This window comes from Blennius ocellaris (genome assembly GCF_963422515.1).
Source record: "Blennius ocellaris genome assembly, chromosome: 12".
Taxonomy (NCBI): domain Eukaryota; kingdom Metazoa; phylum Chordata; class Actinopteri; order Blenniiformes; family Blenniidae; genus Blennius; species Blennius ocellaris.
In genome coordinates this window covers 12,282,267-12,293,951 of record NC_137661.1, presented here as the reverse complement: position 1 = coordinate 12,293,951, position 11,685 = coordinate 12,282,267, and positions in this window count along the sequence as shown.

The following is an 11,685-nucleotide window of genomic DNA, read 5'->3' as shown; positions in this document are numbered from 1 at the left end:
ACACCTACTGTGGCTCATGTTGTGACGTGTGACGCCACAAGCCAATAAATCTGGTGTAAAAGAGTTATAAATGTCAATAGAAACCAGGCTTTGCAGCTTTAAACATGTCACAAAACACTTTGATGAATGTATGCATGCATCGAGCCTTAAGGCGGGTACAACATGAGAAGTACTTGCAGCCAGAAGCTGTTGTTGGCAGGACCTTGTTTAAAGCACTCTGCACTTTTACTGGTTAGAGATGCTTTTACGTCAGCACAGAGAACATGCCCAGTGCTCAGAGCTGTCAGCAGTGCATCCCATTCCTCTTCTTAGTAAACACTGAGAAAAAGAATCCAGGTCTGTAACAAGAGGTCCCCGCAGGCATGCAGCCTCACAGCTGAGTGAGTTAGCCAGCGGTTGAGCTGACTCAATCTGTTTGACTTTCTCTGTGGGGCACATTGAGCCCAGGGCAGGCAACAAGGTCCTTCAGTTTGGCCCACATTGATCTGGAAATTCAGCGTCGGACTGCTGCCCAACTCTTAAATATTTGGTTTTAATTACTGCCACAACCTTTACTCTGGCAGGTTACTGTTGAAACATAATCCCCAAGGGACTGCACAGCAAGGGCATCACACCATTATTCAAACCATAGAGAGGATGGCAGCCGTTCCCTTACCCTGGCATTTTTTGTCGAAGAAATAGGACGCAGCCACAGCCGCCTATATAGGCTGCCTCTGACAAAAAGCAATAAAAAAAATAAAAACCTGTGATGAGAGACACTCTATAACCCTTAATTATACCGCAGCTAAGTTTGATGAAAAAAGCACAGCTTATCTCTCTGGTGGGGGTGGTGGATTTTTGAACTTCTCATTTGATTACTTGCCCTGTTCACCTGTCTGCTTCAAGAGCCCACAGGAGCACTAATGAAGGTGCACACTGTTCCTCTCACAAATCTGGGGATAATTTTATAATTTTGCCTGCTACTGTCCATGGTGGGGTGGGTTAGTAGAAAGAACTCCCACTTGAAATCAGTTGCCTAAGGGTAACATCTGCCTGTGTGCGAATCTTCTCCTCAATAGGGTTCTGACAGCGACTTTATAGGACATTTTTTTCCGTTCATGCCCGAACTAATTATCCAGAAGCATTACTGCGGTTAAAAAAAAGAAAAGCAGATTGCATTTGGGATTTATTTAACATACCCTACTCAAGAGATGCTTTGTGATTTTTTTTTCCCCCTGGAGGCTGCCACCTTTCACAAAAGGATAGGATACAAAAGAAATGTTTTATAGTGAGGCCAGGAAAATATGCCTTCAGCACACATTTTTAAATACTGCCAGTAGGATGTAACAAAACTTTTTGGCACAGGTAGCTACAGTATGTTAGATAACAGTAATGCTCATCAGTCTTCCCACTACTCACTCTGGTGTTTGAATGAACAACCCTGATCCAGCCTGATCAACTATAAAATCTACCTTTTTTTCCCCGAATGAACCTGAAAAGATTTTTTGTTTGTTGTTAGGCTTTCACAGTGTTACCCATTTACAGCCTTTCTCCTTTGCTGTGAAGAAATCATTATCCCCCTTGGTGTGAGACTAAGAAAGCATGAAAGGGTGGGAAAGTGCAAAGGGTGTTTTACATATTGGCTTTTAATCCCCACACTTCAATAATTGGACTCTGTCACATGTATTCTTTGATGTATTTCTATCTGGATAGCTACAAATCTGTGTCTATCACATGGACTGTGGAGAAGTGTTTGCTAAAGGAGTAAATATCATCTATTCCTGTGATCCTATCACTTTCTGATTAAAAATGTCAGTGAGGCCCTAGAGGTGACAGATTGCAGGGTTGCTGGCATCCCAGGGTATTTTTGGTGCAGGGACAGGTGCAGAATGCCTGGGAGACTTGGAGGGGAGTGTGCAGGAGAGGAGGGAGGGAAGGAAAATGGAAAACATGGAAGGAGAAGAGGGAGCAAGAGCTGTTCATTGATGGCCTGTGGCTACCCCACATCATCCACTACCTGGGCTGGGCTCCAGAGCTCATCTGCGTCAGACGAAGAGGCCTGGTCGTCTCAGTGTGATTGTAAAAGGCCCATCACACACCGCTCTGTGAGAGGCAGCAGACACCACCGATCACTCTGGCACAACCAATACTGGTCAGACTTTTAATATTGTGTGGAATCAGGTGGACTTACATCGACGTCCATATGTCTCCTGTCCACATGGAACAACGAACAAACCCAGCACGACAACATAGCACTGTGTGGGATGTAGGCACTGCCGGAGTTCTTCAGGGCCCCCTCCAAATCCGCTCCATCTGTTCCCACTGGTCATTTGACTCTGACTTGTCATTCAAGGGGCAGCACGATCAGTCGGGCCGTCTGTTTGTACGTTTTAATGATAGATAGATAGATAGATAGATAGATAGATAGATAGATAGATAGAGAGAGAGAGAGAGAGAGAGAGAGAGAGAGAGAGAGAGAGAGAGAGAGAGAGAGAGAGAGCGAGAGTAACTTTTTGATACTGTCAAAGACATGCCAGATAGGCGAGTTGTATCTAAGTGTGTGAGTGGGTGGTTGTGTAAGTTTTTCATTCCTCACCTTGTGATGAACAGAGTGTCAGCTGTGATTGCTTTCCCACGGCCCTATCCTGGATAAATCCTTTACTCAAGATGGATAGTTGTATGTAAGTCTATAAATTCTGCTTCATAGCAAACATGTATTATAGGATTGTCAATTTTATGCTTTACACAAGAATGAGTGAGTATTACTTAAATAGCCAGTTAAAGTAAATCTTAGATTCTTAGATTTGGACAATAATAGAATAGAATAGAATAGAATAGAATAGAATAGAACAGAATAGAATAGAATAGAATAGAATGGAATGGAATAGAATAGAATAGAATAGAATAGAATAGAATAGAATAGAACAGAACAGAATGACACTTGACTGATCCTCAGAGTGGATAGCTATTCTGCTCTACTTTTCCAGGCTCCATAGCCGCCTCACTTTCTTATCACTCTGAGTGGAAAGAGGCAGTTTTTTGGACACCCCTTTTAAAAGTTGGCCAAGTGTAAATTGCGAACATTTCCAGGCTTATTTAAACTCTTCAAGTCTCTGTGAAGTGCAACTTGCATATATTGAAGGTGATTTTCGCACAGCTCAGACTGATCATATTTATTCCCTATGTAAATCACATTCTATGTGAGGTTCTGGATCCCTCAAGCACTGACACCTTCGAACTTAGCATCTCATTCCACTGTGCTTAATCAAATGTGTACTTCCTTTATATGTACTCATCTGAAACCTCTCCACCTAAATACCTAAATACCATGTTATTGCTCCATCATAATTCCCTACTCTCTTGTTCTGTATTTGCTGCTTTGCACACAAGCACAGTCTGTATTCGACAGAGATATACAGGAGAAAATTCAATGTCACTGCAGTCTATTAACCTTGATATTTTCTTTCAGATTGCTGAGACAAAAAAAAAAAACCACTATTACATCATGATTTATGTTGTGTGAGATAAAATGTTGTTTTTTATTTCTTCTGAAATAACTTTTTTTTGGCAAATGATAGTCTTGTATGACTCACAACTAATTAACACATTTTTCCTTATTTGGAATCTGTGCTTCAAATATATTTCAAGGATTATGTTTAACAGTACTGAATGTGAAAGCTTGATTTCTACAAAAAAGAAGGTTTCTCATTTTAATCCTTTGTCAGACTTTTGGTTTGAATAAAATAAAAATTCCAACATTATTAAACTATGAATAAAACTAATTTAGCAGTTCTTGACTTTTTTCTTTATATTAGAGAAAACATTCAGGTCGGATTGTGAATAACCCAAAAGCAGACACGAACAAGACAGTGAAGTTCAAAGAAATAGGTGAAGGTATCCTGTGAGGGTAATCTAAGGGGTAACTTCCAAAAATTGAGCAGAGTCTAAAAAAAACACGAGAAGACCAAAACACAAGTAAACACAATAAACACTAGGGACGATGTGGGAAGTCATGACACAAAAATGATGGTCTGAAACATGAAGGAAGACGGTTTATATGTACTGGGGAAGGGGACGACATGGGTGAAACATACTGACCACAATTAGACACACAGGGGGAGAGCAGACAGGAATAACTGAAACATGGACAAGACAGGTGAAGATCCAAAATAAAACAGGAAGGACAAAAACAGGTAAGGCACACAGACATTACTAAAACATAGAAAGGGTCTTTGAATAAAGAGAGAGTAAAGTCAATGGAAACAAAGGAGAAGAGAAAAAGTACAACATTCTTAAATCCTTGCTAACAATAAAAGGGCTGTCTGGCAATGGTCTGGCATGGTCCAGTGCCTGAGACAAGGCAACAGAAGTTGGATTTGTCTTCAGGCTTTGTGATTAAGACACTCGGAGCCCACAGACCCTTTTGACACCTTTTTGACAGACGGCTCTCTGAGGTCTCACACATAGACATAGTGATATGCCATGGCGACTGGCGTAATGCCTCTGTCCATTGCCTCTGGTCATGAAAGGCAGCAAAATCATTAGGGACCATCCTGGCAAAAAACAATCTTCTGAGATCTCACTTTCGCAGATGGACAAAAATGGCATCACTTAATGACAGGAGCCACAGTCTGTGCAATCTACAGCCATGTGCTTATTGATGTCTTGGGAAAATGCTTTTCAGAGATATGGTGGGGATAAGCAATGCAACAGCATAATCCTAGATTATTTCCATAGGGATTGCTTGGTCTACTACTCTCAAGTGTTCCAGATTGCAATGTGTTACAATGACCTCGCCAGCTCAAGAGTGACCTCTCTCAGTGGAGAATGGAAAAACAAACAAACATTTTAAGTCATTTTACCTTTCTGAAGTGTGAAGCCTTAACCTGCTTTCATTAGACACCTTGAATTTGAATTGAGCAATAATGGACAAAACAAAAAGTTAAATTGTGATTTGTTTTGAGAACATTCAAGAGTCATACCTTAACCCATCCATCTCTTGTACAGTTTGTCTAATTAATAGTCATGGGACGATCATAACATGGACTAAAGGCAGTCGTCACACTGTACAGTTTTTCATCGCATGGGAAACAGACAGACAGACACATGGACAATGACACACAAACAGTTAATCTGGGGTCCGGATAAACTCTTGTGCATGTTTATAACTCTTGCCTGTGGGAGGGTGACAAGTGTCACAAAAGAGAAACAAGGCAAAATACAAGACAGGCACAAGAAAACCATCAAATAAGCCAAAATGATTAAAAATAAAGCAATGACCTGATTGATTAACTTATAACACAGGGTGTTTTTGGTGTGTGTCTTTTGTGAAGAACTGTCAACCCCCTGACAAGGCCACTCCACATCCAAGCATCACCACTAAGGCTCACAGGCTTTTGTTGCTGTCAGCAAGCCCAGAGCAAAGCAGACATTTGCCTTTCAAACTCATTAGCCAACCCTGATGTGATGAACTCATCAAAGGCATTGTAATGAGACCGAGATGTGAGAACCAATGCTCTCTTCAGCTCAGCGTTTCCTGCTCTTGCCCCATATAACCAACAGGATTTGGACTTCGCCCATAATAGAATCAGGATTAATTGTGAGTGTGTATTTCAATATGAAAAGTGTCTCAGGATTGTCGCAGAGGACCGTCCAACAGCTGTGAATATTTGGATGTCGCTTCCTGGGAAGCAGCCAAGATGACAGCCTTGTCCCTTGCTCAAGCACACACACACACACACACACACACACACACAGACTTAAGAACCTGAAAAGATGCGCATAAAATGATAAACTGGGCAGGTGTGTACATCACACAGGCACATCACACAATTTCAGACATGTCACACAGAGCAATAAAATACACTTTTAAAGCCAATAGGATTCATGCAATATTGTATGAAGAACGTGGTGACCTGCAGCACATTCAGAAAAAAAGCAGTTGTTCTCTGCTGAAATGATTGCGGTGAGGATATGATATTGTGTGATTCTCATCACCTTCAGGGGTGGCAGTCTGCAAAAAAAGAGCTGAAATTATTACAAACTTACATCAAATGAAGTCAAGTTAAGTCAAATGTTTTTTTGTTTTTTTTATGACCAGTATCCCAAATATGGGAAAATATACCTCATAACTGCTGCCCTTTCCTTCCTTAAGGAAGTGAATTCACAGTGGCCACTAATTTGGATACCAGATCATCGCAAACTTTTACCAGTGAGTTTAAACTCATAGTGTACTACAAAATCCACAAGGAGTATGTCTGTTCACAAGCATGCATCTATCTTCTGTACCGCCTTGATACAGATGCATGTGTATCAACTAAGAATAAACCACAAACAAGTGTATATAAATGAGAGATTTGCATGCTTTAGACGAGCTTCAGAGCATTGTTCATGTGTTCATTTGTTTGCATCTGGCATGGAATGATTGTATAGAGTACTGAGCCCACACAACTCCAAACTCACAGACTCGTGCTGTTTGTGGAGCAAGGCGAAAAGGAGAAGAAAAGACAAATGCAATTGAGGAGAGGGTCACATGCTCAGCTCCATCTCACAGAGGTGTGGCCTTTCCAGGCAGAACAAACATCATGTAGATACCGTCCAGCCACCGGCTGAGCAGAGTCATCAGAGAACACAATAACCTTTAATTCTATTAGTCTCCATAACCTTCATCCTAATCTTCTTTTTAACCCCATAAAGACAAGAATAGTTTTCTGTTAAGTTTAGTGTTAACTGAGAAAGACACACTATCCCACATATATCCAATGTATGATCAGTCGGTATCACGACAAGCTGGATAATAACATGTAAACACTTCACAGTAAGGCCACAGCCCATATTTAAACCTCGGTCCATTACGTAAGATGAAACTGTTGACCCACCTGATCAAACCTCAATATTTAATTAATCCAATTGTACACAATCATGTTTGCAAGGCCCTGGTTTTAAGCCTTTAGAATGATGAGATATTTTCTGCTGACTGTGACAATAAAACTTGAAAGCATGAAATTAAATCACCGGTGATTCAAAAGGTGAAAATGGAGCAAAATATAAAGTAACTCCTGAGTTATTCTGTCTGAGAAAAGAACACATACATTAAGAATACATAAAAACACCTGAAGAGATCTAATTAGCTTTGGGACTCAACCAAGTCCAGTAAACCTTGAGACACGAGCATCAGTTATGTAGAATCTTGAATGAGTGAAACGCATAGAGACTTTAGACATAGTGCTCTGACTGGTGTCAATAAATCTGCCATCTTTATTACCCACTTTACCACTTTATCCAAATTAGTGTCATGGCAGTTGCGTATTGGTTTTGAGAATGACAAAGTGTAGAGGCACCTCTCAAAGCGTTTAATATGTGATTGCTCAGTTCCTAAAAGCTGACAAGATAACAAGACTTATATACACCGTGCTTTGGTTTGTGAGCAGCTCACAAACAGAGCCACTGTTTGTTGAAACATTGAACATTTCTGCATACTTACTGAAATTAGATGTTTTTGAAAGTACTTAAATGCAGTGCCATTTCTCCTTAATGATCCCATGGAATTAATGGGGGGAAACTACTGAAATGTGCAACAGAAACTTTAAATATTGTAGAAGGTCAAAAGCAAAGAAAAGGTTTGGGAGAAATGCATGAATAACATTAAACTTCTCGGTCAAGATGTATTTTCAGGAGATACATATACGAGGCTTAAACAGCAGCTGGTAAGGTTAGGTTATCTTACGTTCTGACAGGTGGAAATAGCAAAAACTCCCATTTGGGAATGCCCCACTTCCCAGTTGACAGCACATATAACAAGAGCAAACAGGCAACGTCGCCATTCACTTGAAAGTCTTCTGAAAACTGAAATTTGTCACCATCCATATGAAGTCAGACAGTAATACAATGAAGCAGAGAATGGCAATATTACTTATATTTTACATTTCTACATCCATACTTTTTGTTTTGTATGAGTTAAATTTAATGATTCTTGCAAACTGGGCTAACTAAATGTAACTATTCTCACTTTTATCTTGGCTGCTGACTTTCAATGCTGGACTTCCTGTATTTATCAATAAAACAACCTTAATATTGACACTACTGGGTGTTTTATTCGACCAAAATGTATTAGCCCCTCAATTACCACAGTGGTTTTACTTGATACTAGTCAAATATAGTTTTACATCAAAGCATATTCTATTAGCTTCCAATTTGTCCTTTTAGATTATTTTTTATTGTAAGCTCTAAAACATAATGTTTATTTAAAATACTTCAAATATACTCTCATTTTGTCACTCATTAACCATGTTACTTAATTATACAAATTACATATAGAGCCACGCTGGGAAACTACTTTCTTGTAAACATCCAGTTGCTTGTTTTCCTGGATTTTTCTACATCAGCCAATGTGGGAGGATGAGCCCCCCTCACAAATAAAATTACATTGCAGCCCCAGAACTGTTTGTGTTTGTTAAAGCCTGTTAATTTATAATCTGCCGATATTTATACTGTACACACTTTTTTGATTTTGCATTAATCCTTGGAGCATTTCATCATTAAATTTCAGTCTATTCTCACTATTTGTGTATGTGACAACATAAGACTGCTGGGCATTCTTTTGTTTTTCCTGGATATTATATGCTTTTACACTTACGGTGCAACGTGAAGCTATTATGTATGCTTCATCACAAATGTACACACACAATCAGCAGATATTTTAAAAAGGTTTGAAAGTGTGTAACTGTCAATTTCCTCCATTCAGTGTTTGGAAACTGGTGCTGAGTTTGGAGAATTAAGAAGTGATATGATGAAATCAATATTTCAGGAGATGTTCAGGTTTAGCCCTACTTTTTCCTCATCAGTTAAAGAAAAGAAAAAAAAAAACAACACAATTTGGCATCATCACTAAGAATTATGAGTTTTGGCTTTGCGAAGGTTATGTACTTGACATTTTCTTAGGACAGATATTATCCAGGGCCTCGGTGTCATTATGACATTGACAAGCACATTCTGTATTTGGTATGAAGGCAGTTTTTTTATTTATTAAATCATTGATTCTTCTGATATTTCAGGTGGAATATTTTAGAAAACTGTCATGACAGATACAGTGCATAGCAAAGGAGATTAATAATGGCAGTGACTCATGCAAGCATGTCCAAAATCAGGAATGAAAAGAATGTCCAAAAGTGTGATGTTAATCTCAAAATAGTTTTTAACATCTTTACCATTGCTGTCAGAAATGTTGTGTGAGTCCAGGATTAATAGCCCTCCATGAAGAGTTTAATACAATTGTTTTTAATTGGAAACAACAGCTAAGGTATGCTCAAGATAATAGCTGATCTATTGGTCATGACTGAGACGGAAAGCATCTCTGTACCTCGAAACATGTTTTTACGTGCAACAAAAGTAACAAGTATTAAAGTTCCTCTAAAATATAATATACATTTTTTTTTTTTAAATATACCACCCATAAAATGTATCACTTCCGCACAGAGAATAAATCAATGCATGAAAACAAGACCATTACCACTCATTTCCACAAATTTCCAACCTGCGATCCAACCAATCAATCACACTAAAAGTCAATGTGTTTATAAACAAACCGGAATTTGGAGCCATCAAACTGTATTTATGTTCGATTAACTGACGTCATCTTTGAAATTTACACACATGGGTTTCTGGGATATGAAAGATGGAGTTGCACATCAACAACATTTGACCAATTCAGCCCCAAAAAATGCCAGACTTTCTCAAAGGACGAGGATTCAAGCCTTAATGTTGTGAAACTGATCGTTGATTGTTTTTCCAGGTACAAACTAGATCTTGTGTGCTCAATGCCTCTGGGATGTTTAGCACTTTCTATGACTGGTAGGATGTCAACAAATCGGGGGATGTTCTGCAAAATTTTAATGCTGGAAAAATGTGTCTATGTGAGTAATTTCCCTCAGAAAGGTATTGATATCATATTAGCGATGTACATCAACCACTAAAATTGGGTCCTAAATGTTCTCACTTCTTCCCTGTGGATTCCAGTAGAGTAACTTTAATCTCATTTTAATTTCAGTAATGGTTACTGTGTTAGTCATTTCTATTAGTAACCATTTAAATTTGATTCACTACCAAAAGTATATGTTACTTCATATTGTGTTATTCACAATACTGGTATCAGAAACAATATACTGTAAAAATCGATTTTGTAAAACTATGAGAAACAAACAGTAATCAAACGCCATTGCACAGAGCTTTTCCTGTGTGAGTGAGTTCTGGTATGAGTGAGGAACCAAAGAACAACTGAAATTGAAATTTTAACAGACCCATAGCTGTCCTATAAAACTGTGTCTGCATTAACATAAGTGCAAGTTAATGGAACTGCTGAGAGATGACTGCACTTGAGAGTCCACACTACCACAGTAATATCCACTAATGCTAGTTTTGCATCAATATGATAGGATATTTATGTAAATATGGAAAATAAAATGCACTTGCTCTTTCTCTATGTAATGGCACATAAAACAGCCCAGAGTGACATTTGTTTCAAAATCCTACACAAGAAAGCTTTGAAAACAGGACACAGCCCATTGTTTGTATTTCCTACAGTGACTAGGTGTTTTCATTGATAAGTATGCACTCTCATGGACATGCATGCAGCACGAATGAGTCTGAATATGAGTGGATGTTTATGGGAATGAGGAAATAATGCGCTGTAGCCTAATGGTGTTTGCTCAGTGATTAGACATCCATATTTATAATTTACCACATCCATGGTCTCCAGCTAAACCTGTGTCTGTATCAACATGACAGGAAGTCATTTGGGAATCAGCGGAGGATATCTATTGTGTCAGGCTGTTACAGTCTGAAAAGAATGGGGCTTGGCTCAATGAATAGGTTTTCATATTCATAATTGGCTATGCCCTGTGTCCCTGTGTAGTTTTCTTTGCATGCTTATCACAATAACACAGAGTGATAATCGTTTGTTATCTCAATCCCCAAAAGTCTCATTTCAACAGAGGTTATTAGAGAGTGAAATGGCTAGCCATATAGCCCCTCACTATATTCCACGCACACACGCTCTCACACAGATTGGGAAATAAGAGGCCTCTCAAATATTTAATAATTACAGATTTACAGTAAATTTACCCAATTTACAGATGATGATGGAAATGTATTCCCCTTTTCATCTAAAATGTGTTATATTAAACTTAAATAGTTTGAAATTATGTATATTTTATTTAATATATATATATATATTTTTTTTTTTATCAAAGCAATGTCAATATTAGTAAACAAGCCCCTGGGCAGACATGTCCACAGTGTCCCCTTGTGGTGGCATGGATTTCCAAGATGTCTCGTCTGCTTGTGGAGTCCAAGTGTCCCAGATTTATGTTGCTTTGCCAGGATGCCTTGACATCTGCCAGAGACAATTGGGCCCAGCTGTCTCAAAAGGTGGCAGCAATGTGGCATGATTTGCAAGGAATTGGAGGTTGGAGATGGTGGAGAAAAAAAATCAGTTTCCCAAAACTTGAATGGTTACACCATCAAGTCATATTTATTCTTATGTCCATCAGGTGTTCCAGCTTCATTTTACACAATGTTTACCCAGGTCAAAGCATTAAAATATTATATTCCATACTCATAGACAATTATTATTGTTTTCACTCCAATGGAATTCAAAACTGCAACTCAACTCTGCTGATAAAGAGTGATAAAGAGCTTAGTGTGTATATG